At 42.7% G+C, this 26,233-nt stretch overlaps 1 protein-coding gene and 1 long non-coding RNA gene across 7 annotated transcripts in view; one reads left to right on the plus strand and one right to left on the minus strand.

The window, feature by feature from the left end:
* Positions 1–26,233, plus strand: part of TMEM117 (transmembrane protein 117) — a 355,803-nt gene that overhangs the window by 35,225 nt on the left and 294,345 nt on the right. The window lies entirely within an intron of this gene.
* LOC128326917 (uncharacterized) lies at positions 941–20,405 on the minus strand. 2 transcript variants are annotated; one of them, XR_008308330.1, is made up of 4 exons: positions 20,314–20,405; positions 15,736–15,807; positions 4,984–5,038; positions 941–3,416 (listed from the first exon to the last, which is right to left on the minus strand). It is a non-coding gene; the product is annotated as an uncharacterized LOC128326917 (long non-coding RNA). The 2 variants fall into 2 exon arrangements; XR_008308329.1 differs by having other exon boundaries at positions 941–3,581.

Genomic DNA, 26,233 nt, shown 5'->3' on the forward strand with positions numbered 1-26,233 from the left:
AGCATATGCCAAAGTAACACCTCTGTTCTTAAGGCAGAATAAAACCTTTGATCTTAAAGTCCTCTCATTTGGGCTGATTATTGGGCTCCATCTGCCCAGGAATGAACCTCCTTATTGGGGACAAGGTTACCCTGATACATCACCTTAAGGCACCAAGCTGTGGAACAAAGAGCTCACTGGTTGGGAGAGGGCAGTGGCTGATGTGTCCATGTCCCAATGCCAGCCATGCCTCCTGTGTTGGCATGCTTCTGATGCATGTGCAAGGGCTGTGGCTGTCACAGAGTTAGGTCAGTCCTGAAGAGGTAGATCCCACTGCCTGGTGAAGTCAGGCCAGCAGGAGCAGCGGTGGTGGCTGGTGACGGTAGGGGACTGCCACGAAGGAAGTGGTGGTGGGGTGCAGTGGCAGGCAGTGGCCAGGTCCTACCCTCAAACCTCGCCTACCACCAACCTCCCCCCACCCCGATATGAATAGTTTCAGTGGAGGAAGCAAGAGAGAGACTAGGGTTAGGAGGGGATTTGAGAGTGAAGTCGGTGTATGTGGATTTCGGACTCCTGTGGACCTTAACAATTGCTGTATACCAGGGGTGCACAACTCAAGTGTCCTGGTGGGCCAGAAACAACCATGACGTGGTGTGCAGGGGCCGAGGTCAGCTTTCAGCACATTAATTATTACACTAAAACTAATTATTAAAAATTTAATGAAAGCAAGGAAGCAGAGAGTTGGAATCAGGGGGACAGGAGGGATGAGGGATGCTGTTAGTGGGCTCTGGCACAGGACCAGGGTGTTGTGAACCAAGCCTGATTTGTATACCAGATATGCTCTGGAGCTAGCATATGAAATTAGGCTTGTTTCACCAGTGTCACAAAGTGACCAGTTCTTTATATAGTGACCATGTGTATTCTGGGCACGAAGGTAGAAACAAGACCCCAAACACTCCCAAATAATTCAATGGGCTTTATTATTTGCTCATCAGGATAAAATTCAAACAGGTCATCCAAATTAAACATGTTTCTGATTCAAGGTGTAGTTCAATGTGCCTGGCTATCACATGTATATGCAATCAATAATTACAGCTGTCTTATAAATCCTAATAAAACATTTAGAGAGAAACAGAGAGAGAAGAAGGAAGGGGAGGGCTTAGGAAAGGGGTGGCAGTGATTAGAAGGGAGGGAGGAAGTGGAAACCAAGGCCATATTTACCAGGGTCCGACATGGGGCAGCAAGTTTACACAGCTTGGATGCGAGGCTTGAGAGCGATGTAGGCTTCAGGTGCAAGGAGCTGGCCCTGGATTCCACAGAGTTAGCCCTTGATTCTTCGCTCTGCAGCAAGAATCACTGAGCAGCCTCTTGTCTGCAGGTTTCAGGCCTCTGCCTAGCTAGGCAGCCGGCACTTGCGATGCACTTGCGATGAGCAAAGATCTGCTGCTTAGGCAAAGCTTGCTGATTTGCCATGTCCAGAGACCCCTTCTTATAGTTGTTCCATCACTTGATTTCCATAGAGTCCATTCAAAATATCATCATCCTTCCTGGATCACAAAAGGTGACAATTTGCTTTTATCCTCCAGATCCTGTCTTCTAGTTATTGATATTGGTTCAGGATATTAGCTCAGTCCAGGGTAAATAGGATCTGGGTCCCATCTCCTGTTTGGGCAGAGTATTGTTCTATTTACATTCCCAAGGCAAATCTGCATCTCTGGAGCTTGCAAAATGGCATCTTCTTTTGTCCCCAGATTTTCTGGCGCCTGGTCCCTCCAGAGTGTTAAAAGGTGTTAGGAAGGAAAATTCAAAGCTATAGGTGTGAGAGAGCAGTTAAATCATTTTATTTTGTGTGCATCTACCTAGGGTGGAATTCTGAAGACAGCTATAGGGTATAACAGTGCTTCTAATTCTACATAGCAAATACCTCTCAAAGAAAGACAAGATTATCCCCTGGCAAAGTAGAACAATGATTAACATAGACTTTTTTGTAAGAGGAAATGCGAGCTCAGCTCCTAGCTTCCCCCAAAGACATTTCCTGAAAGCAAGTTCAGGCAAACTTTAGGAGTTTAATCATTTTACTCCATTTTGAGTTCCTGTTGCAAGGAGTTCAGTGGTGCTGGCAAAGATGCAGAACTGGACTACTGATTCAACATAAATGAACTGGGCAACCAACATATCCAAATTGCTAGTGTGTGTAAATCTACCTGCCATGCATTTGTAAAGGCATTCCACCATAGTAGTATTTGGATATGTGTGAGACAGGAAACGCAGCCTGGCCATTGTGTCTCTTGATTACCCATTTCACAAACATTGAGAAACAATGCTGTATTGCCCCTACCTTCACAAAGCAATTATCATTTGTCCCAGAGACAATTCATGAAACCTGGGTGTCATGTACTGGTTAGTTCACCTGAGTTCAGACATTAATTGATTCCTTAATAAAATGGAATCAAACACCAGCCTGGATTCGACATAATTCTGGATTGGTAACCCTGGGTTTAATGTTGGAGTCAGGGTGTCCACAACAAGGGCCAGCAAGGTGAGTGAGAAACATCTTGTCTCAAGTAGACAAATGCATTGAGTTGCTGCTGCTTGTCACAGGTCAAGCCAAGTGTTCTTCATGGCTCCTGCTGTTGCTGAAGGACTTTCCTTCTTGTGGGCCAGTCCCTGCGGGCAGGATCCAGCCCCTGGGCCTTATGTTATGCAGGCCTGCATAATACCCACATGGTCTTGTTCATTGCCTTTTTGTGGGGGCCTATATTCCTCTTCCAAGTTTTGGGCTCAGTGGAATCCTGCCAACTTGCCTACTTCTCAAACCCCAACCTTCACATTCACTTTTGCCTGGGCCCAGCAGAACACTTTTGGGAAGTTAATAGGGCATAGCAAAATTTGAAGCACAATTCCCACAATAGTAAAGCCCATTAACTCCATGTTTATTTTTGTTTGTCATCTATAACATTAAGTCAATAATACTGATGTATAAAAATAGGAAGCTGCCTTATACCAACTCAGGCCACTGCTCTGCCCAGCTCAGTATTGTCTCCTCTGACTGGCAGAAGCTCTCCAGGGATTTAGATGGATGTTTCCCAGCCTTTCGTAGAGATGCCAGGGCCTGAGCCTGGGACCTTCTGCATGCAAAGTGGAGAGGAACAGTCCTTTCTAATGGGCAGTTGTGGTTGTTGCAGATATATGTGGCTTCACTTAAAAACCTAATGTGCCATGGAACCACCTGGAACATTTATTTATCATTTATCTATTCATCATATTTTTATGCCACCTGATATATATGTCTCTAGGTGGTGTACAGATTTCAGTATTAAAAATCACAGATTAAAATACATAAAACTCAATAAAAACAATATAAACCAAAATATTGAAATTATTAAAATTAATTATAATTAAAAGCTTGCAAGAACAGAAGAGTCTTGAGGGTCTTCCTGAAAACAAACAGAGAAGGAGATGCTCTTATTTCAGCAGGGAGCATATTCCAAAACCCTCCATCTTCATTTGCATCTTCATACTTGGAACTGGAGGTTCCAGAACATCTTGGTCACACAAATACTGGAGCTTTTATAGGTTCTGCTTTCCAATGGCCAGTAGTACTGGAATGCAAATACAAAACTTAAACTAGTTCAGGAATAGGTGCTAAACAGCCAGTGGCAAGTCAAATTTTGCTTTAGGAATTGCATCATGTAGCTTCTTGGGGAGGTGCCTATAAAATGGATAGGTGTGTGGATGTGTCTTCCAGTTTCCCACATAGCCAGTACAAGAGCCAGGTGTGCACAAGAATGCTTGAAAATCAGGAAAATGTCCCTTCTCATTGCCCCTGAGGTAAGATCCAAAGTGGATGGAGACCTTTAGATTTTTCTGTACGCTAGTCACCTAATGGCGCAGCGGGAAAATGGTCTGACTAGCAAGCCAGAGGTTGCCGGTTAGAATCCCCGCTGGTGTGTTTCCCAGACTATGGGAAACACCTATAGCGGACAGCAGCGATATAGGAAGATGCTGAAAAGCATCCTCTCAGACTGTGTGGGAGATGGCAAGGGTAAACCCCTCCTGTATTCTACCAAAGACAACCACAGGGCCATGTGGACGCCAGGAGTCGACACCGACTCGATGGCACACTTTACTTACTTACCTTCTTTTGGCCAATTGCTTGGACTATCTAAGTACACCAGAATATAAATCAGGCAGCAGATTACGCGCGCACACACACACACACCATTTTTAACACAGTTCTTATAAAAACAGAGCCAACTAATGGCACAGTGGGGAAATGACTTAACTAACAAGCCAGAGGTTGCCGGTTAAAATCCCTGCTGGTAAGTTTCCTAGACTATGGGAAACACCTATATCGAGCAGCAGCGATATAGGAAGATGCAGAAAGTAGGGGTGTGCACGGAACCGCCAAACTGCGGTCCGGCACTGGGGTGGGGGGTGGCTTTAAGAGTGGGGGAGGGCTTACTTACCCCTCCCGCCGCTTTCCCGCTCTGGCACCGTAATTTCAGAAGTAATTGGGGCGGCAGGATACCTCCCTGCCGCCCCTTCCCCACTGTCGCTATTAAAAACTCCCAGTAGTCCTTTGCGCGCGTGCACATCGTGCGCGCGCTTCACGTCTCTGTGATGTGTGCGTGCGCGCAAAGGGCTCCTGGGAGTTTTTAACAGCGACAGCAGGGAAGGGGTGGCGGGGAGGTATCCTGCTGCCCCAATTACTTCTGAAATTACGGCGCCAGAGCGGGAAAGCGGCGGGAGGGGTAAGTAAACCCTCCCCCTGCTCTTTAAGGCACCCTCCCAACTGAACCGGACCACCCAGGTCTGGACCGGTCTGGAGGCCTTTACAATGGGCCCCGGACTGGTCCGGGCCCATCCCTAGCAGAAAGGCATCATCTCATACTGCGCGGGAGATGGCAATGGTAAATCCCTCCTGTGGTTGCCAGGAGTCAACACCGACTTGACGGCACACATTACCTTTACTTAATCTATGAAACAGTGGTATGTGCTCACTTTGCTTTTCATGGCTTCTTCTTTGCTTTTCTTAAAAAATGATGTATCCATATTTCTGAAAAGTATTGCAAAAGGTGGATATTAGGAACACATCTATTGGGAGCAATAAACGTGAACAAATGGTTTACTTTTGTTTAGAAAATACACCCAGGACTGAAGTCAGGGCTTATAGAAGCAGAATTGTGTTGTAGATTCTTAACTTTAAAAATAGACACTTAACAAGTCTCCTTCCCCCCCCGCCCCCTGCCACCGGCTTTGGTTTCCAAACTACTCTTTTGTTTTATAAATGGATATGGCTTGCTGCTAAACTGTGTCACCTCCAGTTGAAATTTGGCATTTATTTTGAAATCAACCTAGGATGCATAATAATAATAAATCTCAGAAAAAAATATTGGGTGTAATAGATGCTGCAGACATTCGCTAGATAGCTAGGCAGAGGGCAATTGAGCCAAGACAGCAGAGCATTGGGTGCTGACAATACTGTGTTTGCAGCTGACTGCAGCAGAGCAAATTGGCACAGGATCAGTTAACGTAATATTCTGTCCTTTATGAGCTAATAATTCATAGCTGTTGCCTGTTTAAAGAAAACTTGATGGATCACATGAGTTGGTTTAAATTTACATAAATATGCATGTGTGTGTGTGTGTATATATATAATAGTTTTGAACAAAATGAAGCTATTTTCATGAGCAGTGAAAACTGGGCTAGGGAAGCCCAGCCTGGTTTTCACTGTGCATGAGAACTGCCGGGAGCCCCGACAAGCCCTCTAAAGTAGCCCGCCGCTTAGCCCAGGTTCTGGGTGTGAGCGCACCCAAAAATCGGGCTACGTGATCATGTGTCTGCTGTGGCTTCTTGCAGCCATGGTGGACACACGGTGGGGGGGGGATCCAAGTAATGCACCACACACTCACATGGTGCATTATTGGAGCTCTGGAGGGCGGGGCACCATGTGGGGGTGGTTCCCTGAGCCCAACCCCTGGAGCACCCAAGTGAGGCGCAGGAGTGCCGCAGGGAAGCTGCCGCTTGTCTGGGTGGGCAGTCCACCCGCCTGAGGAAGGGTAAGTGATCATCTGTGGGGAGAGCGGATCAAACCTTCTCTCCCCACAGACCTCCTTTCGGCGCTTCACACTGCTTGTGTGAAGCGCCTCAATAAGTGCTTTCTAGATTGTACTACTTGGAAGTAAGTCCCACTGATTTAAATGGGGCTTATTTCCAAAGACTGCTACAGTATTTCAGCTTTACCGTTTGTTTGGAATTAGCTGGTGTAATGTAGGAACATAGGAAGCTGCCCACTGAGTCAGAAGTTTGGTCAATTTAATTCAGTATTGTTTGTATCTACAGGAGGTTTCCAGCAGGAGTCTTTCCCAGCCCTACCTGGAGACACCAGAGATTGAACCTGGGGCCTTCTTTATGCAAAGCAGATACTCTGTCATTGAGCTCTGGCCCCGTCACCTATGGGGAATATCTTATAACAAATAGTGTCCATGTGTAGTCACGTTCCAAAGGCAAATCAAGGCAAACCTTGCTTAGTAAAGGGACAATTCATGCTCGCTAACTGCAAGACCAGCTCTCCATCCCTTGCCTTGGTGTTGGGGTATGCTAATTCCTTATTTCTTTAGTCTACTTCACCAAGAGGGTGAATTGGCAATAGTTTGGCACAGAAGTCTTGGCTTCTGTGCTAGCATCTCACTTCTCATCCTGTTGTTCATGAGGTGGGTGAATGGAAATGCTGGCACAGATTTAGAAGGGAGAAGAAGAATTTTTCTCAACTGATTGATCTATATTGGTTTGAAAAGGATTTAATCAGTACTAGCTGGTCCGGGCGCAGAGCGTCTGTGCCTCTAGTTTCCTCTGCCCTCCACTGTCGCTTTCTTTTCTAGCCCGCCTGCCTCCACTGTCTTCCCCCGAATGCCACTGTTTTCTTGCCCCTCTGCCCCTGCTGCCATTTTGTTTCCTGCCTTGCCACTGCCACTTTCCTCTAACCCCGCCAGCAGCTTGCTCGTGAACTCTTGCGATAGCTGCCACGCATGGAATTAGCAATGAGTACAGATTAGGGATGTGCAAAAAATTTTGGGCACAGAACGAACTGTGCCCGAAACGAGCAATTTCGGGTGATTCGGGGCCGAACCGAATCGCCCCTGATGTCCCCCGATATTTTTCGGGCCCGAGCCAAATCACCCGAATTTTGGGCCCGAAAAATGCGGGTGATTTGGTTCATGGTTGATTTTGAGGGATTTTTTGAAGTTTTAGTGACTTTGGGGCAGTTCGGGGGCATAGCATGGGATCTGGGCAAAAATAGTGGGGTGGGGTGGTAGTGCCTAATGGGTGCAGGCCACCACCCCAATTTCAGGGGGATTGGGCAAAGGGCTGATTTTTGGGAAATTTCTGAAGTTTTCATATCTTTGGGGCAGATTGGGGCAGAAAGTGGGGCCTGGGGCAGAATAGTGGGGTGGGGTGGTAGTGCCTAATGGGTGGAGGCTACCACCCCAATTTCAGGGGGATTGGACAAAGGGCTGATTTTTTGAGAATTTTTGAAGTTTTAGTGACTTCGGGGCAGTTTGGGGGCAGAAAGTGGATCTGCCCCAAAAGAGTGGGGTGGGGTGGTAGTGCCTAATGGGTGGAGGCTACCACCCCAATTTCAGGGGGATTGGACAAAGGGCTGATTTTTTGAGAATTTTTGAAGTTTTAGTGACTTCGGGGCAGTTTGGGGGCAGAAAGTGGATCTGCCCCAAAAGAGTGGGGTGGGGTGGTAGTGCCTAATGGGTGGAGGCTACCACCCCAATTTCAGGGGGATTGGGAAGAGGGCTGATTTTTTGGGAATATTTGAAGTTTGGGTGTCCTTGGGGCAGATTGGGGGCAGAAAGTGGATCTGCCCCAAAGGAGTGGGGTGGGCTGGTAGATAGTGCCTAATGGGTGGAGGCTACCACCCATCCCCAATTTCAGAGTGATTGGGCAGAGGGGTGAATTTTGGTGAATTTCTGAGGTTTGTCTTCATAAGTTGAAGTGTGCTAAATTGATTACTTCCTCATATTCATTGTAATTGAGAGTGTGAAAAAGTGAAAGTGGGGTCATGAGAGTTGTTTAATTGAAAAAAATCTCATTTGCTATGATAGAATGAGAATTCACACTGCGCCAAAGACATGAAAACTTCAGAAATTTCCCAAAAATCAGCCCTTTGCCCAATCCCCCTGAAATTGGGGTGGTAGCCTGCACCCATTAGTCACTACCACCCCACCCCACTATTTTTGCCCAGATCCCATGCTATGCCCCTGAACTGCCCCAAAGTCACTAAAACTTCAAAAATCCCCCCAAAATCAGCCCTTTGCCCAATTCCCCTGAAATTGGGGTGGTAGACTCCACCCATTGGGCACTACCACCCCACCCCAAAATTTTGCCCCTGGGCCCCTCCCCCCCGAATCGATTCAGATTCGGATTAAATCCAAATCCGAACCAAATCAAGGGTGATTCGAGTGGCCCATATTCGGGCACAAAACAGAACAGAGGTGATTTGGTTCGGGTCCCGAACCGAATCACCGAATACCCGAATTGCACACCCCTAGTACAAATAAGGTGTGTGTGTTTGCACGATCAAATATCGTAGTCTTAATACAGAGAAAGATCATAATTCATGCGACAAATTAAGGCAAAGCATGTTCTCAGTTTGCTGTCAGCACTATATTGCACTAAAAGAAAGCCTTTTAAAAACTCCAAAGCAGTAATTAAGGGAAAAAAAATCTTTTTCTTTTTTTTTTAGTATTGAATAGGAAAGGACATGCTTGATAATGATCACTCATAGTCATGTTTGGTGAGAGAATGAATGCAAGGTTAGCTTTGACAGAACTGTTTGAGTAAAATATTGGAAAGGAAGTGTAATATTGAATCAAATCTGAAATATTCCAAGATTGCTTAGAAAGTGATTTTTAAATAGATTATAAATTTGAGATGAACTTAAATCCATGAGTCTAGTACCTATTAAGCAAGCATTTTGGTATTTTTTCCATATCTGATCAATATCCATAATCTGTCTCTTTTGTTAGGCTAGAGTATTGAGACTGAGGCCTAGCTAGCATCATGCTCTCCTAAGATGCAAGCAAATGCTGCTTTGCTTGGGGTCCAGAAGAGGTTCATTGTTTACAGCAGCAAAAAACCAAACAAACCCAGTGATGGATGGTATGGGCTGATTGAGGGGGGCGAGGGCAGTAAATGAGCTTCTGCTTGTTATCACTCATTTTGCCTCATCCCAGCTGGCTTACTCTTCCTTGACGTGCCCAGTTGTGGTAATAACCCTTTTCATATGGGCTGGTCATTTATTCAGTTTTGCAATCCAGTGAACAACCAGCCTGCAAGCAAGGGGTTAATACTGCAACTGGGCACAGCATGGGAAAGGGAGGCAGGCAGTGTGGGTTGAGATGAGTGAGAACAAGCCTCATTTGAGGCTTGTTTACTGCCCCTCCAATTTGCCTTTACTGGCAGCCACTGAACAAATCAAAGTCAGAAGCATAAATGAGTTTCAGATGTTTCATTAGTTTCTTTCATTCATTGCTCCATCACTTTTCATTCCTCTCTAGCAGCCATAATAGGTCTGATGTAAGTTATGGGGTGTAGGAAGAATGAGATTGAATAGTTCTATCTTCAGTGCAAACATATAATAAAAAGTGACCAACATCATGGTTTTCTTTCCACATAAGACCTTATAATTACACTGGCAAGGGATAGGATTTAAAAGATTATTATTATTATTATTATTATTATTATTATTATTATTATTATTATTATTATTATTTCTTGTTTACACAGTCAGACAGGTGCCACCGACTGGTTTGTTTTATCCAGACATCGAGTCCTTCCCAAGGACCTGGGATGGCTGAATTTTATCATCAATACTGTTGGTTATTATAGATATCGCCGCAAAATATAGGCTCTTCCCAGTAAAGCTGCTTTTTGTAATTGGCTGATGGTGATTTCTGTGGCCCCGATGGTGTTGAGGTGCTCTTCAAGGTCTTTTGGGACTGCACCCAGGGCGCCAATTACCACTGGGATTATTTTGGTCTTTTTCTGCCACAGCCTTTCAATTTCAGTTTGTAGATCTTTGTATTTGGTGATTTTTTCTATTTCTTTTTCTCCTATTCTGCTATCCCCTGGTATTGCTATGTCGATTATTTTAACTTGTTTTTCTTTCTTCTCCACTACAGTTATATCTGGTGTATTGTGTGGCAGAGGTTTGTCTGTTTGTAGTCATAAGTCCCATAATATTTTCACATCTTCATTTTCTTCAACTTTTTCAATTTTATGGTCCCACCAATTTTTGGCTACAGCTAACTTGTATTTTTTGCAGATGTTCCAGTGTATCATCCCTGCTACCTTGTCATGCCTTTGTTTGTAGTCAGTCTGTGCAATCTTTTTACAACAGCTAATTAGGTGGTCCACGGTTTCATCTGCTTCTTTACAAAGGCGGCACTTGCTATTTGTGGTTGATTTTTCGACTTTTGCTCTTATTGCATTTGTTCTTAGTGCCTGTTCTTGTGCAGCCAGTATTAAATCCTCTGTTTCTTTCTTCAAGCAACAATTCTCAAGCCATTGCCAGGTCTTGGTGATGTCTGATTTTCCACTTATATTGTGCAAATATTGACCATGCAGGGGCTTATTTCTTCATTTTTCTGCTCGGTTCTTGTCTTTTTCTTTCTTGTAGGCCTGCTTTGTTTCATTGGTGTTGAATAGTTTCACGTTATTGACCATTTTAAGTGCATCTTCTTCACTATCCTTGATATATTCTTCAAGGCCTCTTTTCTCCTCCTCTACTGTTTGATGGACTTGCAGCATTCCTCTTCCACCTGAGCTGCGAGGGAGGTAGAGCCTATCGACATCACTGTGGGGGTGCAGAGCATGATTGATGGTCATGATTTTCCTGGTCTTACGATCCAGCATCTCTAGCTCTGCCTCGGTCCAGTCTATTATTCCTGCAGTGTATCTGATAACAGGTATAGCCCAGGTGTTTATGGCTTGTATGGTGTTCCCGCCATTGAGTTTGGACTTGAGGATTTTTCTAACTCTCCTGATGTATTCACTTCCAATTTTTCTTTTAACTTCAGTGTGTGCAATGTTATCAGCCTGGAGAATGCCCAAGTATTTGTAAGGTTCTTTCTCTTCCAGGTTCTTGATCTTGCTTCCATTGGGCAGTTCTATTCCTTCTGTCTTTCTTATTTTCCCTCTGTTCATTATTAATGCAGCACACTTGTCTAGTCCAAACTCCATTGCTATATCGCTACTGAATATATGGACAGTGTTTAGCAGTGATTCAATTTCTGACTGGGACTTTCCATACAACTTCAGATCGTCCATGTACAGCAGATGGTTGATTTGACTGGATGTTTTAGATGTTTGGTATCCGAGGCCTGTTTTGTTGAGTATTTGTGAAAGTGGGGTCATGGCGATTACAAACAACAGAGGGGATAGTGAGTCCCCTTGGAAAATACCTCTTCTAATGCTAACCTGTCCAAGTGTCTCGCCATTGATTGTTAACTGTGTACTCCACATGCTCATTGCTTTTTTTATAAATATCTGAATGTTTTTGCTGACACCAGTTGTTTCTAAACATTTTAGTATCCATGTGTGAGGCAATGAATCGAAGGCTTTCTTGTAGTCAATCCATGCAACACTTAGATTGGTTTTTCTTCTCTTCCAATTTTCTAAAATCATTTTGTCAATCAGCAGCTGGTCTTTTGTGCCTCTGGTTTTTGGGCAATTTCCTTTCTGTTCAACTGGAAGCTGTTTGTTAGTTAATAAGTGTTGCATCACTTCATCTGCTATTATTCCGGTTAATAATTTGAACATGGTTGGCAGGCAGGTTATCGGTCTATAATTACTTGGAACTACACCTTTTGCTGGGTCTTTCATGATGAGATGATTTTTCCCAGTTGTTAGCCATTGTTCAACATCACCTCCTTGCAAAATGTGATTGAACTGTTTTGATAGTTGTTTATGAAGGCTTGTTAGGTGTTTAAGCCAAAAGCCATGCAGTTCGTCGCCTGGTGCAGTCCAATTTTTAATTTTTTTTGCTCTTTCACTTATTAATTCTGGTGTTATTATTAGATCTTGCATTTGTTGGTTACATTTTTCGACCTCTTTCATCCAGCCTGCTTTTTTATTATAATCTATTGGATTGTCCCATAATTTCCCCCAGAATTGCACTGTTTCTTCTTTATTTGGTGTTTCTATGTTTCTTGCAGTTTCTCCTTCTATGCTTTGGTAGAAACGTCTGGAATTGGAGATTCTGCCTGTGTTATGTAATTCTGACTTCATATCTGCTAATCTTCTTTGACACTGCTGTTATTTGCTGCTTTATTATTTCTAGGACTTCTCTAATTTTCCTTGAATCTAGGTGGTATTTTTGGATCAGATACTGTTTGGTGTTTTCATTCTTCAGCTTCTTGTCTTTCATATCTTTCAATTTACTAGCATCTGATCTAAGCCTGGAGATTTTATTTTCTAATCTAATCTTCCATTTAGGTGATGTACTGCTTTCTTTTTTGACAGGTCCACTGATATATCCGAGCTCTTGTGTTGTTGTTGTTGCTGCACTGTACATTAGTTGGTTTGTTTCTTGCAAATTCTTGGTTGTTATTTCTGCAGGTGCAGCATTGACATCTTTTAATGCCTGAGCGAGTTGTTTTTTGGCAACTGTTTTTAGAGCTGGAAGTCGAACTCTGGTGGTTGTTTGGTTCATGTGCTCAGTTATTTTTTGCTTGAGTTCTTGTTGCTTTTTTGTTAAATGGCATTTGGGTTTTTGAGGTGAAGGCAAAGGGGCGGTTGCCTGGTTTTGAATTTGAAACAGTTCAGCAACAGTGGCATCCTCGATTTCCTCCACCTCCTCCACCTGCGCCTGAGCAACTTCTTCAGTTGGTGGTAATTCTTCTTCCATATCTTGAGCCTGTGTTGCTCTTTGCAGTTCTTCCAGCTCAACTCCTGTGAATACTTTATTTCTTATTATGAATCTTCTCTGATCTGCTAGCCTTTGTTCTGTTATTTCTGTATCTGGATGCTTCTCTTTCCAAATTTGGTACATTCTTTTTAAATAACCTCTTCTAGTTGGACTAGACTTGTAATAGCAGATCATTATTTCCTTGTTGGCATTTTTCGTATATTTTTTTCGGTTAAGCAACGTTTCTTCCAGTAACTTTGCTGTCTTCAGCCCTGGTTGCTCAACTGAAGATCCTGAGTCCTGTTGCCCACTTGCCACCAGATGTCCAGGGACTATAGTACCTGGCACGGTCCTTGTTGACCCGGGCGACGACCGATCCGGTATAGATTTATTAAAGTTACGTCTCACCATATTGTTGATGGGAGAGGCATTCTTTGTCTGGCTCCTCTGGTGAGACCTGTCCAGTATGGTTGGACCTCTGGCATAACTCTCACCTTCCTCTGCACGCAAGCCCCACAACCACGCCAAGGTAGTGCCTCACTGGGGGATTATTATTATTAATATTTATTATTAATATTAATTATTATAATTAATTATTATTATTATTATTATTTATTTATTATTACATTTATATCTTGCTCTTCCTCCAAGGAGCCCATAGCGATGTACTACATATTTGAGTTTCTCTTTCACAACAGTAGGTTAGGCTGAGAGAGAAGTGACTGGCCCAGAGTCACCCAGCTAGTTTCATGGCCGAATGGGGATTTGAAGTCGGGTAAGAAAGAGCCAAAGCATACGTTCTTTCTCTTTGAACGTTGAGCATTTTCAGCTTCCTTTCCATTTATCTGCTCTTCATCTTTGTGCAAAACCGATTTGCAGTAAGACACCTCTTACATTTATTTTAATTATTTTCAGTCTATTCTGCATGTTTTTATATTTCCTACTACCTTGTGCTTAGTTGGTCAGTTATTGCAGTTTAATGATATTTATTAGTTGATAGTTTAGTTTTTAATTGTATAGAGAGTGTGGACCTTTTCTCTCATCTGTCTGAAATTTGGCAGATCTGATCTCTTAGAGGCGTAGGAGAATGCCTAAACATTTCATGCCAATTGGGTGGAAAACACAGAAGTTACAGGCATCAGAATATCAACAGGGCTGCCTATTGACAGCAATGAAAATAGTGCAAACAAATGTGATTTTAATGAATAAATAACTAAACAAATGTAGTTAATGGGGAAAAATGTTCTAACACACCATAGATGAAACTGTAAATCGATCAGAGACTGTCAATTGATAATGATGTCATACTTAAAAATATCCACCAAGGTAGAAGCATTATTCTGCCTTTCAATATGATAAAGGCTGCCTGATATTTTGTTAGACCATGAGCTGTTTGACTGGCAGCCGAGATCACAGGAAGAGGTACCACCTGAGATCCCTTTAATAGGAGACAACAAGGCCTCAACCTCAGACTTTGTACATGCCAAGTATGTGCTCTGCAACTGAGCTGTGTTCTCTTCCACCAATATAGGTGTAATGAAATGGTGAATCATAAGTGATCCTTTCTTGATATTTCCATCTAGACTTGGGAAGCCTTGGTAGGTTTATCTTTATCCCCAGTTTTATGACCATCCTGTTCAGCAAACACTAGTTTTTGCGTCTTGTACCGCAGGGTTGATTTGATTTAAATCAAATTTATTTAAATCCTGATTTAAATAGCTTCACAGAAAGACTTGATTTTAATGATTTAAATCACTAGTCAGGAAAATCATCATTTTCTAGTAAAAGTACATTCCTGTTTTCTAATATTATCTTAATACATATTCAGAGATAGATGTGGGTTTCATTTTTAGAAGGTAGCTACACACTTCTCATAATGCTGTTTTATTTGGGCAACCAGGCCATACATTTTTGTTGCACTGTTTGTATTTTGCATACATGCTTTTCTTACCCACAGAAACTTCATTAAAATATTCCCAAATGGGGTCTCTTTTACAGTTTGCTTCCATGATGGAAGTTTCCCTTCTACAATGGAGGATGCACTCCAAAAAAGGTTTTCTTAGGATTGCATGAATATGTTTTGTTGTTCACTTTTGTTTTCACTTTCTATCTCCACCCCGCAACTTGTATTTAAAATAATTTATAACTTGTCCTCGCTTAGGTCTACTCCACTCCGCCAATCCTCCATTCATTTACTGACCACCTTTGTCATTGCACTTTTAGACAGCTGGGGAGGGGGCAAGGGCTTGACCCTGTATGTGTGTACTGCATATACACCACCTGCAGAATGAGTAGGATTGATCAAGTCTGTTATCGCTCATCCCCATATATTGCTCTTAACATGTTCATAGAATTTAATGAGAAGTTATGATTAATATTCATGATGATATCTTTGACCTAGTGAATTGTTTTTTTTAAATTAAAATCTGGTTTAATTTTTTAAAAATCATTTTAATTTTATTTTAAAAAAGCACCGATTATTACCAACCCTGTTGTACCGTCAAGCTTTCTGTCTTTAGCCCCTGTGGTTCTCAGTCATGAAGAGATGCATGTCCCAAAGTATTGCTCAAAAGGGGGAGGAAAAGAAAATGCTTCCTTTGCTGATAAAACCATCTTGGTCTGCCTGGTAGGACCAGCCTGGAATTTAATGCCACAGAAAACATGTGGCTCAGGATCCACTATAGCTGCTTTGATTGATTGATTAAGTGCTGTCAGTGTGGTGTCACTTCTTAGTGACCACATAGGTAGATTCCCCCCAGGATGATCTGTCTTCAGCTTGGCCTTTTAGGTCTCTCAGTGGTGCATTCATTGCTGTCAGAATCGAGTCCACCCACCTTGCTGCTGGTCATCCTCTTCTTCTCTTTCCTTCAACTTTTCCCAGCATTATTCCAAATGAATTGGTTTATCTACAGTCAAAAGGAATCAATCTCAAAATCAGCTAATAATATCAATCACTTTAGCAGAAAGCACATGACCGAAGGATTTAAAAATATCTGCATAATCAGAAATACCTGGCAACCAGCTGCTGAATGTGAATGCCGGTTCATCTGTTTCCCGCTGTGGCCTGTAGCCAACTCCCTGAAAGTTGGCTTGAAAATAAAACTTGGCAGCATGTACCACTGAGGATGCAAATACCCTTCTAAAAATAAAAAAGCAAGTAGCCTTCCAGAAGCTCCTGTAATGCTCTTCCATTTTAAAAAGCCTGAAAAATCAAAATGTACTGATCCTTCCATACAGAATTCAGTACTTTACTTTTTGCCATTTCCCCCCACTGCCTATTGCAATTGACTGGAGACTCTTCCTGCAAATCCACATAAAAATGAACAGAAAGTTGTACAACTCCTACTCTTCCAGAAGAGGTATGATGGTCAGCAGTAAATATTTTTAAGTTTGCATAAAAGCTGTAACAAAATGAAATCAGTTTCCTGCCTACTATATAAAGAAGCACCTTTTCAAAATGGTGGCTCATATATTTCGCATAGAATAGCAATGATCCCTGTTCATCACAGAATAGTGTCTTTCCCAGTTGCTGCTGCTGGGCACTTTCCAGATTACCCACTCCACAGCGGCAAAATTCTTTGGGCAAATCGCACTCAAAACTTAAATAGCAAAGCGCCCAACAGGGGGAGCAGTCTCATGAAAACAACCAGAAAGTACAGCAACCTTTTTACGCCGGACATACAACGTTATAGCAATAATTTGCAGTGATTAAATCCAAAACAAGGCATCGGAAATGTGGAAAGCACCCTACTGTCAGCGTAGGGGCTGCAGTGTCACAACACAGGAAGTGCAGAAGCACACACTGGAGCACCCTGGTGTCTCCTGTATGTTTCTTTTTAGATTGCAAGCCCCTTGAGCAGAGAACCATCTTCTCATCCTTTTGCTATGTAAACTGCTTTGAAAATTTCTTTTGCTGAAAAGTGGTATAAAATATTCAGTAATGTGCCAAATCTTAATCTGTGCATTGTATGTAGGGAGTGAAAAATATTTTAGATTTCTAGATGTGGACAGAAGTTTTCAGCACCAAGAAGGATTTTTAAGGCTTACATTGGCATCAGTTGTGGTAATATCTAACTGGGTTCCCTCTTAACCAGTATTTAAAATAGGTTCAAATCTTGGCTAAAAGAGTGTTGTAGATAGTTGCTGCTATAACATATAACTCTTATGGAGGCTAGGAGGAGTGAACCATGTCTGATACTGTTTAACTGGATTTTCATTCTAACTCTTAAGGAAGCGTGTTTCCCTGTTCCATTTCACAACCTGCTTGTCATCTTGTGGCTGGCATCTGTAGGAAATCTGTGGAGACCACAGAAAACCGTGACCTACATCAGGCACAGTTTGGGTGTGTTTGTGGGAGGAGCACAGTTCCAAAAGGTGGGCTTGGGACCTATTTGCAGTTTGTTGTTCAGTAGCCTTATTCTCAGTCACATTTTTTTAGAATAGTCCTTTTTGGGCATGGTCTCAAATTGACATCAGTGTCTGTTGTTTGAGCTACTTCTCTGTGGCTGATCAGAGTAGTGAGTCTCAAACTTTTAATATTGATCTCTCTGCTGCCTCTATTTTTGACTTTAAAACATTAGCTTCTTCTCTTTTTTCTGTCCTAATGCTATATTATTGAACAGTGCATATAAATATACCTACAATGGATTACCATCCATGATTCAGTTTGATCAAACCCAGATGTTACTTTAAACTAGTGATCTAAGCATGGTTTGTTTGTTTGTTCATTGAATAGCAGCCGGATCACGGCCACGGTGTGGGGGAAAGGTGGCTTTGACTCTTTGCCTCCATGATAATTCCAGTTTGCATTGTCTTCCTCCTGTTCCTGTGACTGCAGTTTGTTCAGGGGAAAAGAGCTTCCTTTGGCGTTTATGGAAGCTTCTCCCACCTCGAAGTAAATAGCAGCCATAAAGGGATTTGTATTGGGCTTGTGGAGGTTAAAAACCCTTCCCCCCACTTTGTGGTCCCAGTCCACAGTGGTCTCTGATCCAGTTACTATTACTGAATGAAAAACAAGCATGTTAGCCCTGATCACTTGCTTAAGCAACTTCTAGTTTTGAGCCTAAGTAACTGAGGAATGGCAGAAGCAGAACGTAGTATTCATTTTGGATGGGAGCCCCAATGGCCTATGGACACAATTGGGGAGATAGAGCAGTTCAGGATGGGGATGAGTGGGTGTGACTCAAGTTGGTACATGTGGATCTGTGCTGCTCAGACCAGTTTGCACATTTCATTTATTATATGTATGTCCCACCCAAAACTTGCATCTCTGGGCAGCTCACAATAAAATACAGATTACAACATAATATAAAGGATGTAATTTAAATAATTTAAAATTTAAACGATGTTAAAAACTATTAAAACAGTATCTAATTAAAAGCCTGGGTGAACAAATGTCTGCAGCACACATCTGATACTGTATTGCATGATCCAGTATGATGCTCCAGTTTTCACAGTCATTCCATCCTAATTTTTCTTTTAAGATGAGACATTTGTGGGAATAGGGCCAACATGTATAGAGCTGTGCAAGTACACTCCCTGCATCACACACTGTTATATGTGCATTGGAAGTTGTGTGCATGGGTGTGCTGCCACATCTAAGTTATCATGACTCCAGATCTGGACTTCCCCATTTAGTGATGAGATAGATAGTTCAGGGTGGGAAGACCCTCCAACCTGGGCAATCCTGTGCCTTCAGAATTCCCCTCACCAAGGAGGAGCAAGGGTACAAGAGGCAGAACCTTTACCATGACCCAAGTACACAATCCTTTCTTCATCCTCTGATGTGGAGGACTTCCTCAAAAATTCACCTGCCCAATCAGAGCCCCCTGTGCTACCAGAGCCAGTGCTTGGGAAATTGGGAAATACTTATTTAAACAACAGGGTTTTCCCCAAGGAAGGGGCAGGGCACACTACCTGGGCAGCAACCATAAAATCTGGCAGTCCACTCCAAGCAGCCACTGGTGCACCATACATCTTATGTTGTTATACCCAGTTCTTTTGTGGTCTTGCTTGGAGCTCTCCAAGGTCCTGAGTCCTTTCTCCTGCAGATTTTCTGAAGTCTGTGTCCCTCCTGGATGTTTTTGTGTAGCACTTGAAAGTCTTGATCAGACCTTGGTCTGTCAGTTGGATCAAGGAGGTGGTGTTCTATTTATTTATTTTATTTATTTATTCGATTTCTATACTGCCATTCCAAAAATGGCTCAGGGCTTTTTACATAGAGAAATAACAAATAAATAAGATGGATCCCTGTCCCCAAAGGGCTCACAATCTAAAGAGAAACATAAGATAGACACCAGCAACAGTCACTGGAGATACTGTGCCGGGGGTGGAGAGGGCTAGTTACTCTCTCCCTGCTAAATAAAGAGAATCACCACATTAAAAGGTGCCTCTTTGCCAAGTTAGCAGGGGCAAGACGGCAATCTCAAGGTTGGTGTATGAACTGCAGGGTCTGGGGATGACCAGGGACATTGTCGAGCACCAGGAAGATTCTGAAGGCCAGGTTTTTGGAGGCTAGATATCTCTGTACCTCATGCAGAAAGTGATATGAACAGGTGGGTGGACCCCTTTTTAGAACCAGGGTCTGCTCTGAGACTCCAAAAAGCCAAAAGTCTAGATTGAGGCCTGTGTCTGAATTGCCATTTTGGCAGGGAGCTGAAGTCTGACTTTGCTTTTTTCCTCTAAGCCAGGCCAAAGCACAGAAATGCTATTCTTGAGAGTCTGGGAATGAAGGGGAATCCACCACCCCCTGCTACTCGCTCCCAGCCTTGAAGCTGTTTACTGCCTTTCAAGAGCCTTGGGTAGTTTGTTGCTGTGCTAAAAACTAGTCATGAGAAGATAACGCCTACGCTGTATTATGGGGGACATTATATTCATATAACACTGAGACCCCCTCCCACTTACGTAACATTCTCTGTCCTTCTAACATATTTCTCTAGGCCGAAGATCATCAACAAGACCAAAATGACCACAAGCCAGGGCCGGCTTGATAAAACAAAGAAAAGTGTCTCTATCTTGAGATTGATCAAAGAGCCAAGCTCCTGATTGGCTCCCTGCCGGAGGACAGACAGGAGGATTCAGAGCCCCAGGCCTGATTTTGTTTATCAAAGAGGAGACACTCTGAGTAGATGAGGTGATTATTTTGGCTTTGAAGGTATAAAAAAGCTGCAGACAGCCACTCATGGTAGAAGGGTAGGCATGGGCTTTTTCATGGAAGAGGCAGCTTGTAGCCCCTTCCTGTATTTTCAGAGCCGGTCACCCTGCCACCGGAGAAGCCAGCGGAGATCTCATTCCAGTGTACCTGGAAACTGGTAAATATTGCCCAGAGCTGTGCCTTCATGAACCAGCCATTTCTGAGTAACACACCTTCTCCCGCCCACCTTTCCCCTCTGTCCCTGAATCTTTGCTCTTACCTATCCTGAGCTCCAGCAAAGTCCCTGCTGCAGCCATTATTTGCCAAGTGGCAGGAAACGGCATCTGGTTTGTCTCCCCCTCTCCTCCTTCCGGTCCATCCTCCTCCCCACTTCCTAAGCTGTTTTAATGGACATTCCTCTTGTCGGTCTTCCTCCCTCCTTGGAAACTGTACTTCAGCTTTTTCCTCTCTGCCAACACAGCTTCTAGGATTGTTTGGGAACACTCAGGAGATAGCAAAAGGCCTTCAGCCACTTGCTCCAAAAGAAATGAAACTATTTTAAACTATTCAGCATTTAGTAGAAGGGTTAGAAAGGAGTGATTTTTCTGTTAAGAGTAAAGGATGCTGGACATTTATTAGTGGTGTAAGTTAACTGTCATAGAAATTATTAGACCAAATTAAAGGAGAAACACTGATTGAATTGCCAGGGTGGGGAATTATTTTGTCTTGTTGCTACGTAACAGCAGATAAGGTGCTCTTGCACACAGAAGAAGAATTTCTCAGTTTACTGATACACAACTGTCTGTTTTCTGGTAAGGCCAAGACTCTTTCCTAGTTAGCAGCTCTGCATTTTGAGAAAAGGGAAAATGATTTTAGGAATGCTTTCAGCTGTTACTGAACACTGCACTACAATCATAGAAAAATGAAATGGATAACTACTTGCCTATATGCCTAATCACCTACTCTTGTAATCATTAGCCTTAATAAAGCCCATTTAAACTCACAGTTGTGAGTGTGCGTATGTGTGATCTTTCCTTCTTCAGAATCACCCATGAATCTCACAAACGAACATTGAGGCATGTCATAGGATAAGGGGCAGATCAACCACCACCAATGCCTACCCCCTTCTCGTATCAAAAGCAGTTGTGGACCTAGTCGGAGAAAACCGCTGTGGTCACCCATGCTCTCCTGTTGGAGAAGATGGGAACCTGGCTTTTAATCTTCCCTTTCAGGACACGAGATTTCTGTGTTCAGTACAGGAGCATGTGCTTGTTACACGTTCCCCTGCAGCATTGCTGCACACCAGCAGAGTTAGGCGGTCCTTCGCTGCCTTGAAACTTGGAGCAGTTCTTTCTTCTTTGCTGATGAAGGAGCAGGATGGCATCTGCCTCCAGAACAGGCATGCCTCGTCAGCACTGAAGACCTGTTCTGGCTGTAGCCTCCAGACTCAATCAGCCACTGGAACTCTGCTAGAAATCTTTGTCGCCTCATGGTTCCCCAATGCAACTTCCCCTGTCTGCTTGACAATGTGGAGGCTGTAGTGGTGCGTGAATCTTTCAAACTAGCCCGTGCTCTCCTGGAAGCCATGGTCTATGCTTTCAGATGTTCCCACCGCTTACTTACTTACTCATTTATTTATTGAATTTCTATACCATCTAATATAGAAATCTCTAGGCAGTGTACAGATTAAAAAATATAAAATATAAAACATTTTAAATTCATAGAAACAGATAAAATTCACAGTAGATAAAAACACGTTAAAATTTAAAATTGACTGCCTTCTGCTGCAAACCACCTGTAAAGCTGCTGGACACCACACTCACATGGATACTGGCTTCACTTTTCTTGATAGAGTGGGCAATGGACTCATTGATACTGTAATGGCATGCAGTGGATGAGCCAACATATCTAGCAACTTCACCTTCTCACTCAAGGGCAACACTTTGCAAGACCTTTTGCCACTACCCTCAACAGAGCTCTTCGCTGTGCTTTTGCTTATTTTGACTGTGGATGGAGGAAGTAAAATTTTGCACAATGATGAATGGTACAGTACAGTAATTGTGCAAGACAACTCCCCCCCCCACCCCAAACTAATAAAGGACAGGACAGTGTAGCAACTGATAATTAAAATCAATTTTAAATGGATACATACCTGAAATCAATTTTAATGGATATTTAAATCAATTTTAATAGGTACAGTAGAGTACTTAAAAGGAATTAATTTAATAATAACATTTTTAATTGCAGTTTAAATTAACTACAGTTATACAGGGTCACCTAATGGCACAGCAGGTAAGTAACTTGTCTAGGGAGCAAGAGGTTGCCAGTTCGAATCCACGCTGGTATGTTTCCCAGACTTTGGGAAACATCTATATCGGGCAGTAGCGATATAGGAAGATGCTGAAAGGCACAATCTCATACTGCGTGGGAGATGGCAATGGTAAACCCCTCCTGTATTCTACTGAAGAAAACCACATGGCTCTGTGGTTACCAGGAGTTGATACCGACTAGACGGCACAATTTCACTTTACAGTTATACAGCACAGTACTATAATTATCAAGATTACAATTAAATTTTTGCTTTGGATATTTTAATTCAAAATATATAATTTCATCAAGATTAAGATCAAATTTACTAAAGTGATTAGCATCTTAGTTACCAGGGCTGCACAATGCTGCAAGAGGCTCCTCCAAGAAGCTGCACAGGAATGGCTGAAGAAGGGCTCCCAAGGCTCCCACAGGCTTGCAAAGTCTCCACAGAAATATGTACAAAAAGACTCTAGAGCAAAGACTCCTAAAGGCTCTCAATGGCTTCCCAAGGACACCAAAGGCTACCCAGGGCTGCCATATGCTCTATAAAATGTCTTTTTGAACCACAAAACCAGCACTCCGTCGTCTTCAAAACTCCTCTCACTGTTCACGAGCACATGCAGGAAGAACACAACCATATAAGGTCAGAACCATGTGCCAAAAACCGTGGATAAGCTAACCCCTGTACTGTGGATAACGAGGTCGGGTCTGTATATCCCAGCTGCAGATACGTGAAACCGCAGGTAATGGAACTGTGGATAACAAGGGCCAACTGTACTAGATTTAGGGATCATGTAGTGTCTAGTGTGGAATTGACTCATTGCAGGGTAACTGTGAATGACTAACTTCCGTATGTACTACACCGGAACAGTCCGTGAGTCTCAGAGAAAACAGCTTAACCCTGAAAGTTATTGAAATTATTCATTTTTGGTGATAATAATTTCTGGAAAATCTCAAGGAAGCAAACTTTTGCAATCCTGAACAAATTGCCTCTCCTTCTGATCTTCTTTCATGTTAAGTAACTAAAGATGCAAATTGGCATATTTGATTAAAATAGCTTGATTGATTCAGAAGTTTATCTTGCTCAGATTGTCAACTGATTTCACAAAATTATTTTAAATCAAGCTCTGTGGACCAATTGCACACTCAGAATTAATTGTTCCATTTAGTTACTTGGTACACATTTTTAACTGGCCTCTGTCAATGAATTACTAGTACCTGAGGATATGTATTGTCTGGATTTGTATATTTTTCAGAAGTCGTGCAAACAGTGATACATCTTGCAGCATATATTTTAATTAGAGAAGATGTTGACATTGCCTGTTGACAGCTTCAGTTAATTGTTTTCTTATTTCAGGAAAGTGGAATGAGCTTATGTCACACTACTTGTATGTGTCAAATCAAACAGAAATGAGTAATATTTATAATAAAAGACTTAAAAACCCTATATTTACTGATTAAAATATGACAAAGTAAATATGAACAGATGTTGGGTGCCTTGGATTTGTACAGAAATAATGTAATCGGGGAGATATCAGAATTAGCTGTATGTGGCTGAGTAAACGTATATTTCAACAAAAATTATTTTTACTTTTCAGAACATTTCTGAGGGTATCAGAGAGAGAGAGAGAGAGAGACAAAGTCATTTCTCGCATGCTGTAATCAGGCAGCCACTCATTCAGGAATCATGTGTTAGCTTGTGCAGTGAAACCATCTGTACACGACTCTAGCTGCAGCATTCTGCAACTCCTGGTCAGCTGGTGCAAGTACACAAGGTACATTCAGTTCTTGGAAGGTGAATTGACTATAGGCCATATAGGAAGGGGATCTCCGATCTTGTGTTGGAAATTGGGGCCATTCACACGACCTACCGAGCTGGCAGGCGAGGGGAAGTCTTCCCAAGTCCTTCCTAGATGATCATTGCTTTGCTGCTGAGAGTGTGCTCTGTGCTCTGCAGGGTGGATTGATCCGTGGCCTCTGTCAAGTCCACCATGCAGTGTGCAATGTGTGTGCTGCACTGGGAGATTCCCCCAAGAGATGGGCGTTCTAGAAGCCCATCTCTGTGTGTGGCTGGGCTGGAAGCAGCCTGTGCTCTCACACTTGCTCCCTTAAACTTGAGTAACAGACAGGGTAAATAGCAGGGCTAGGCTGTGATGCCCCACCAGGATCAGGCCTGATCCTGGCAGTTCTTATGCGCAGCTTAACCCAGGCTAGGCTGTGGGTGAGAACAGCCTCATTCTGTCAAGTAAAGCAGCCCCTCAATATTATGTGGGAATAACTTTTCAGCTTCAGAGGTTACAATCAGCGATTAGTTTATTATTTAAAAGTGGAATATTTTGAGAACTCTAGAACCAGTCCATAATTACGTTAGAAATTTAACTGCTGTTTATTAGTACACTAAAGTAAACGTTACTAGATAAAAGTGATTGATTGTGATGAGGAACATTACTCAGAGTAGTCCTATTGAAACTAAAAGGATGCCTAACTTGCCATTCTGATTTCAGTGGGACAACCCAGATTTTCTCATCAGGTAGGCCAGTGTGTATAATAACTGTGTTCTAAACTCTTGATTGCTTTATGTATTTGGTGGGGGGAAATGGAGTCTAAAGAACAGAAAGAATGGGCATTCCATGTTCCTAAAGCTTGCCGATATTTTCATTCCTGTTTTCCTTTTAGAGGTCTAGTATTGGCTCTGACATGATGCAATACCATCAAGTAATGCTTCTGTGTGATGGAAGCGATAGTGTTAGTTGCTTTCACATAAATGAAGGGAATCCCCCGAGGGGTCTCTGCATCAGTGGTTGCCCCAAAGTGTAGCTCTGGTATGGAGATACCATGTTGCTTGAGTTAATGTTAAGATTTTGTCACAAATGTTATGGTTTCTATGTGGGAACACTGCCATGCAGAAGCTTTTGTGTGTGCACACGTGCAATGCTCAGATCGGTGCTATAGACCATCCTTTAATAACACTAGGTATTAGATTTATTTTTTACTACAAGCAAACCTTTTTGGGTCTAGAAAACAAAACATTTTTTTCTCTTTAAATTCACTCTCTTCATGATAAGAGTTTATTGTAGTGCTGGTCATTAGATTATGAGAAGCATCCGGACTAGTAGTTTAATGCACAGAAGAAGTTCCACTCGTGCACAAAGAGGACAGACAATTCTTCCCCATCTGCCTTTCCCACTGCTTCCCCTGCACCCCACCCCACATCTGTTTCTGAGGTTCTTCCCATTTTCAGGGACATGTTCTGGGGGAAGGATAGGGATAAATTGGCAAAAATTGCCCCTCCCCTCTTGCACAAGTAGAACTTCCTCCATAAACAGAAGTACTAGTCTGGATGTTGCCCTATGTTTGTGTTTAGTTGGATCTTCTGTGTACCTCTTTGGATCTCTTATGCATATCCTGGGCGTGCCTAGACTCCTTTCTGTCTGCTTGTTAGGCTCTAGACTTGTGCTAACAAATTGTAATGATCAGCCAGGATCAGCCTTTCCTTTCCCCTCAAGAGTGAACCAGAAGTGTACCTTGTCCTGACTTGACAGGCTAGCCACCAGGTGGGTGGGACCTAGAGGGCCATGAGGCAGGAAGAGAAGGATTTCTTTGTGCAGTTGAAGCTAGGCTTGCTTGCAGCAGGACATGTGGTCATGGAAATGACTGCAGAAAGGAGGACTGCAGTTCTTGGAAGATAGGACTGCAGGGGCTTGAATTCTCAATCCCGGAGTTTGGGGCCAGTTCAAGGGAGAAGAAAGCCAGGGCTTTTTGGCTTCTGGAGGATTAGCCTAGGGAACAGTTTGTTAGTCAGTTTGCATCATTATTTATTTATTATTATTTATTTATTCGATTTCTATACCGCCCTTCCAAAAATGGCTCAGGGCAGTTTACACCGAGAA

This window comes from Hemicordylus capensis, chromosome 5 (assembly GCF_027244095.1).
Source record: "Hemicordylus capensis ecotype Gifberg chromosome 5, rHemCap1.1.pri, whole genome shotgun sequence".
Lineage (NCBI taxonomy): Eukaryota > Metazoa > Chordata > Lepidosauria > Squamata > Cordylidae > Hemicordylus > Hemicordylus capensis.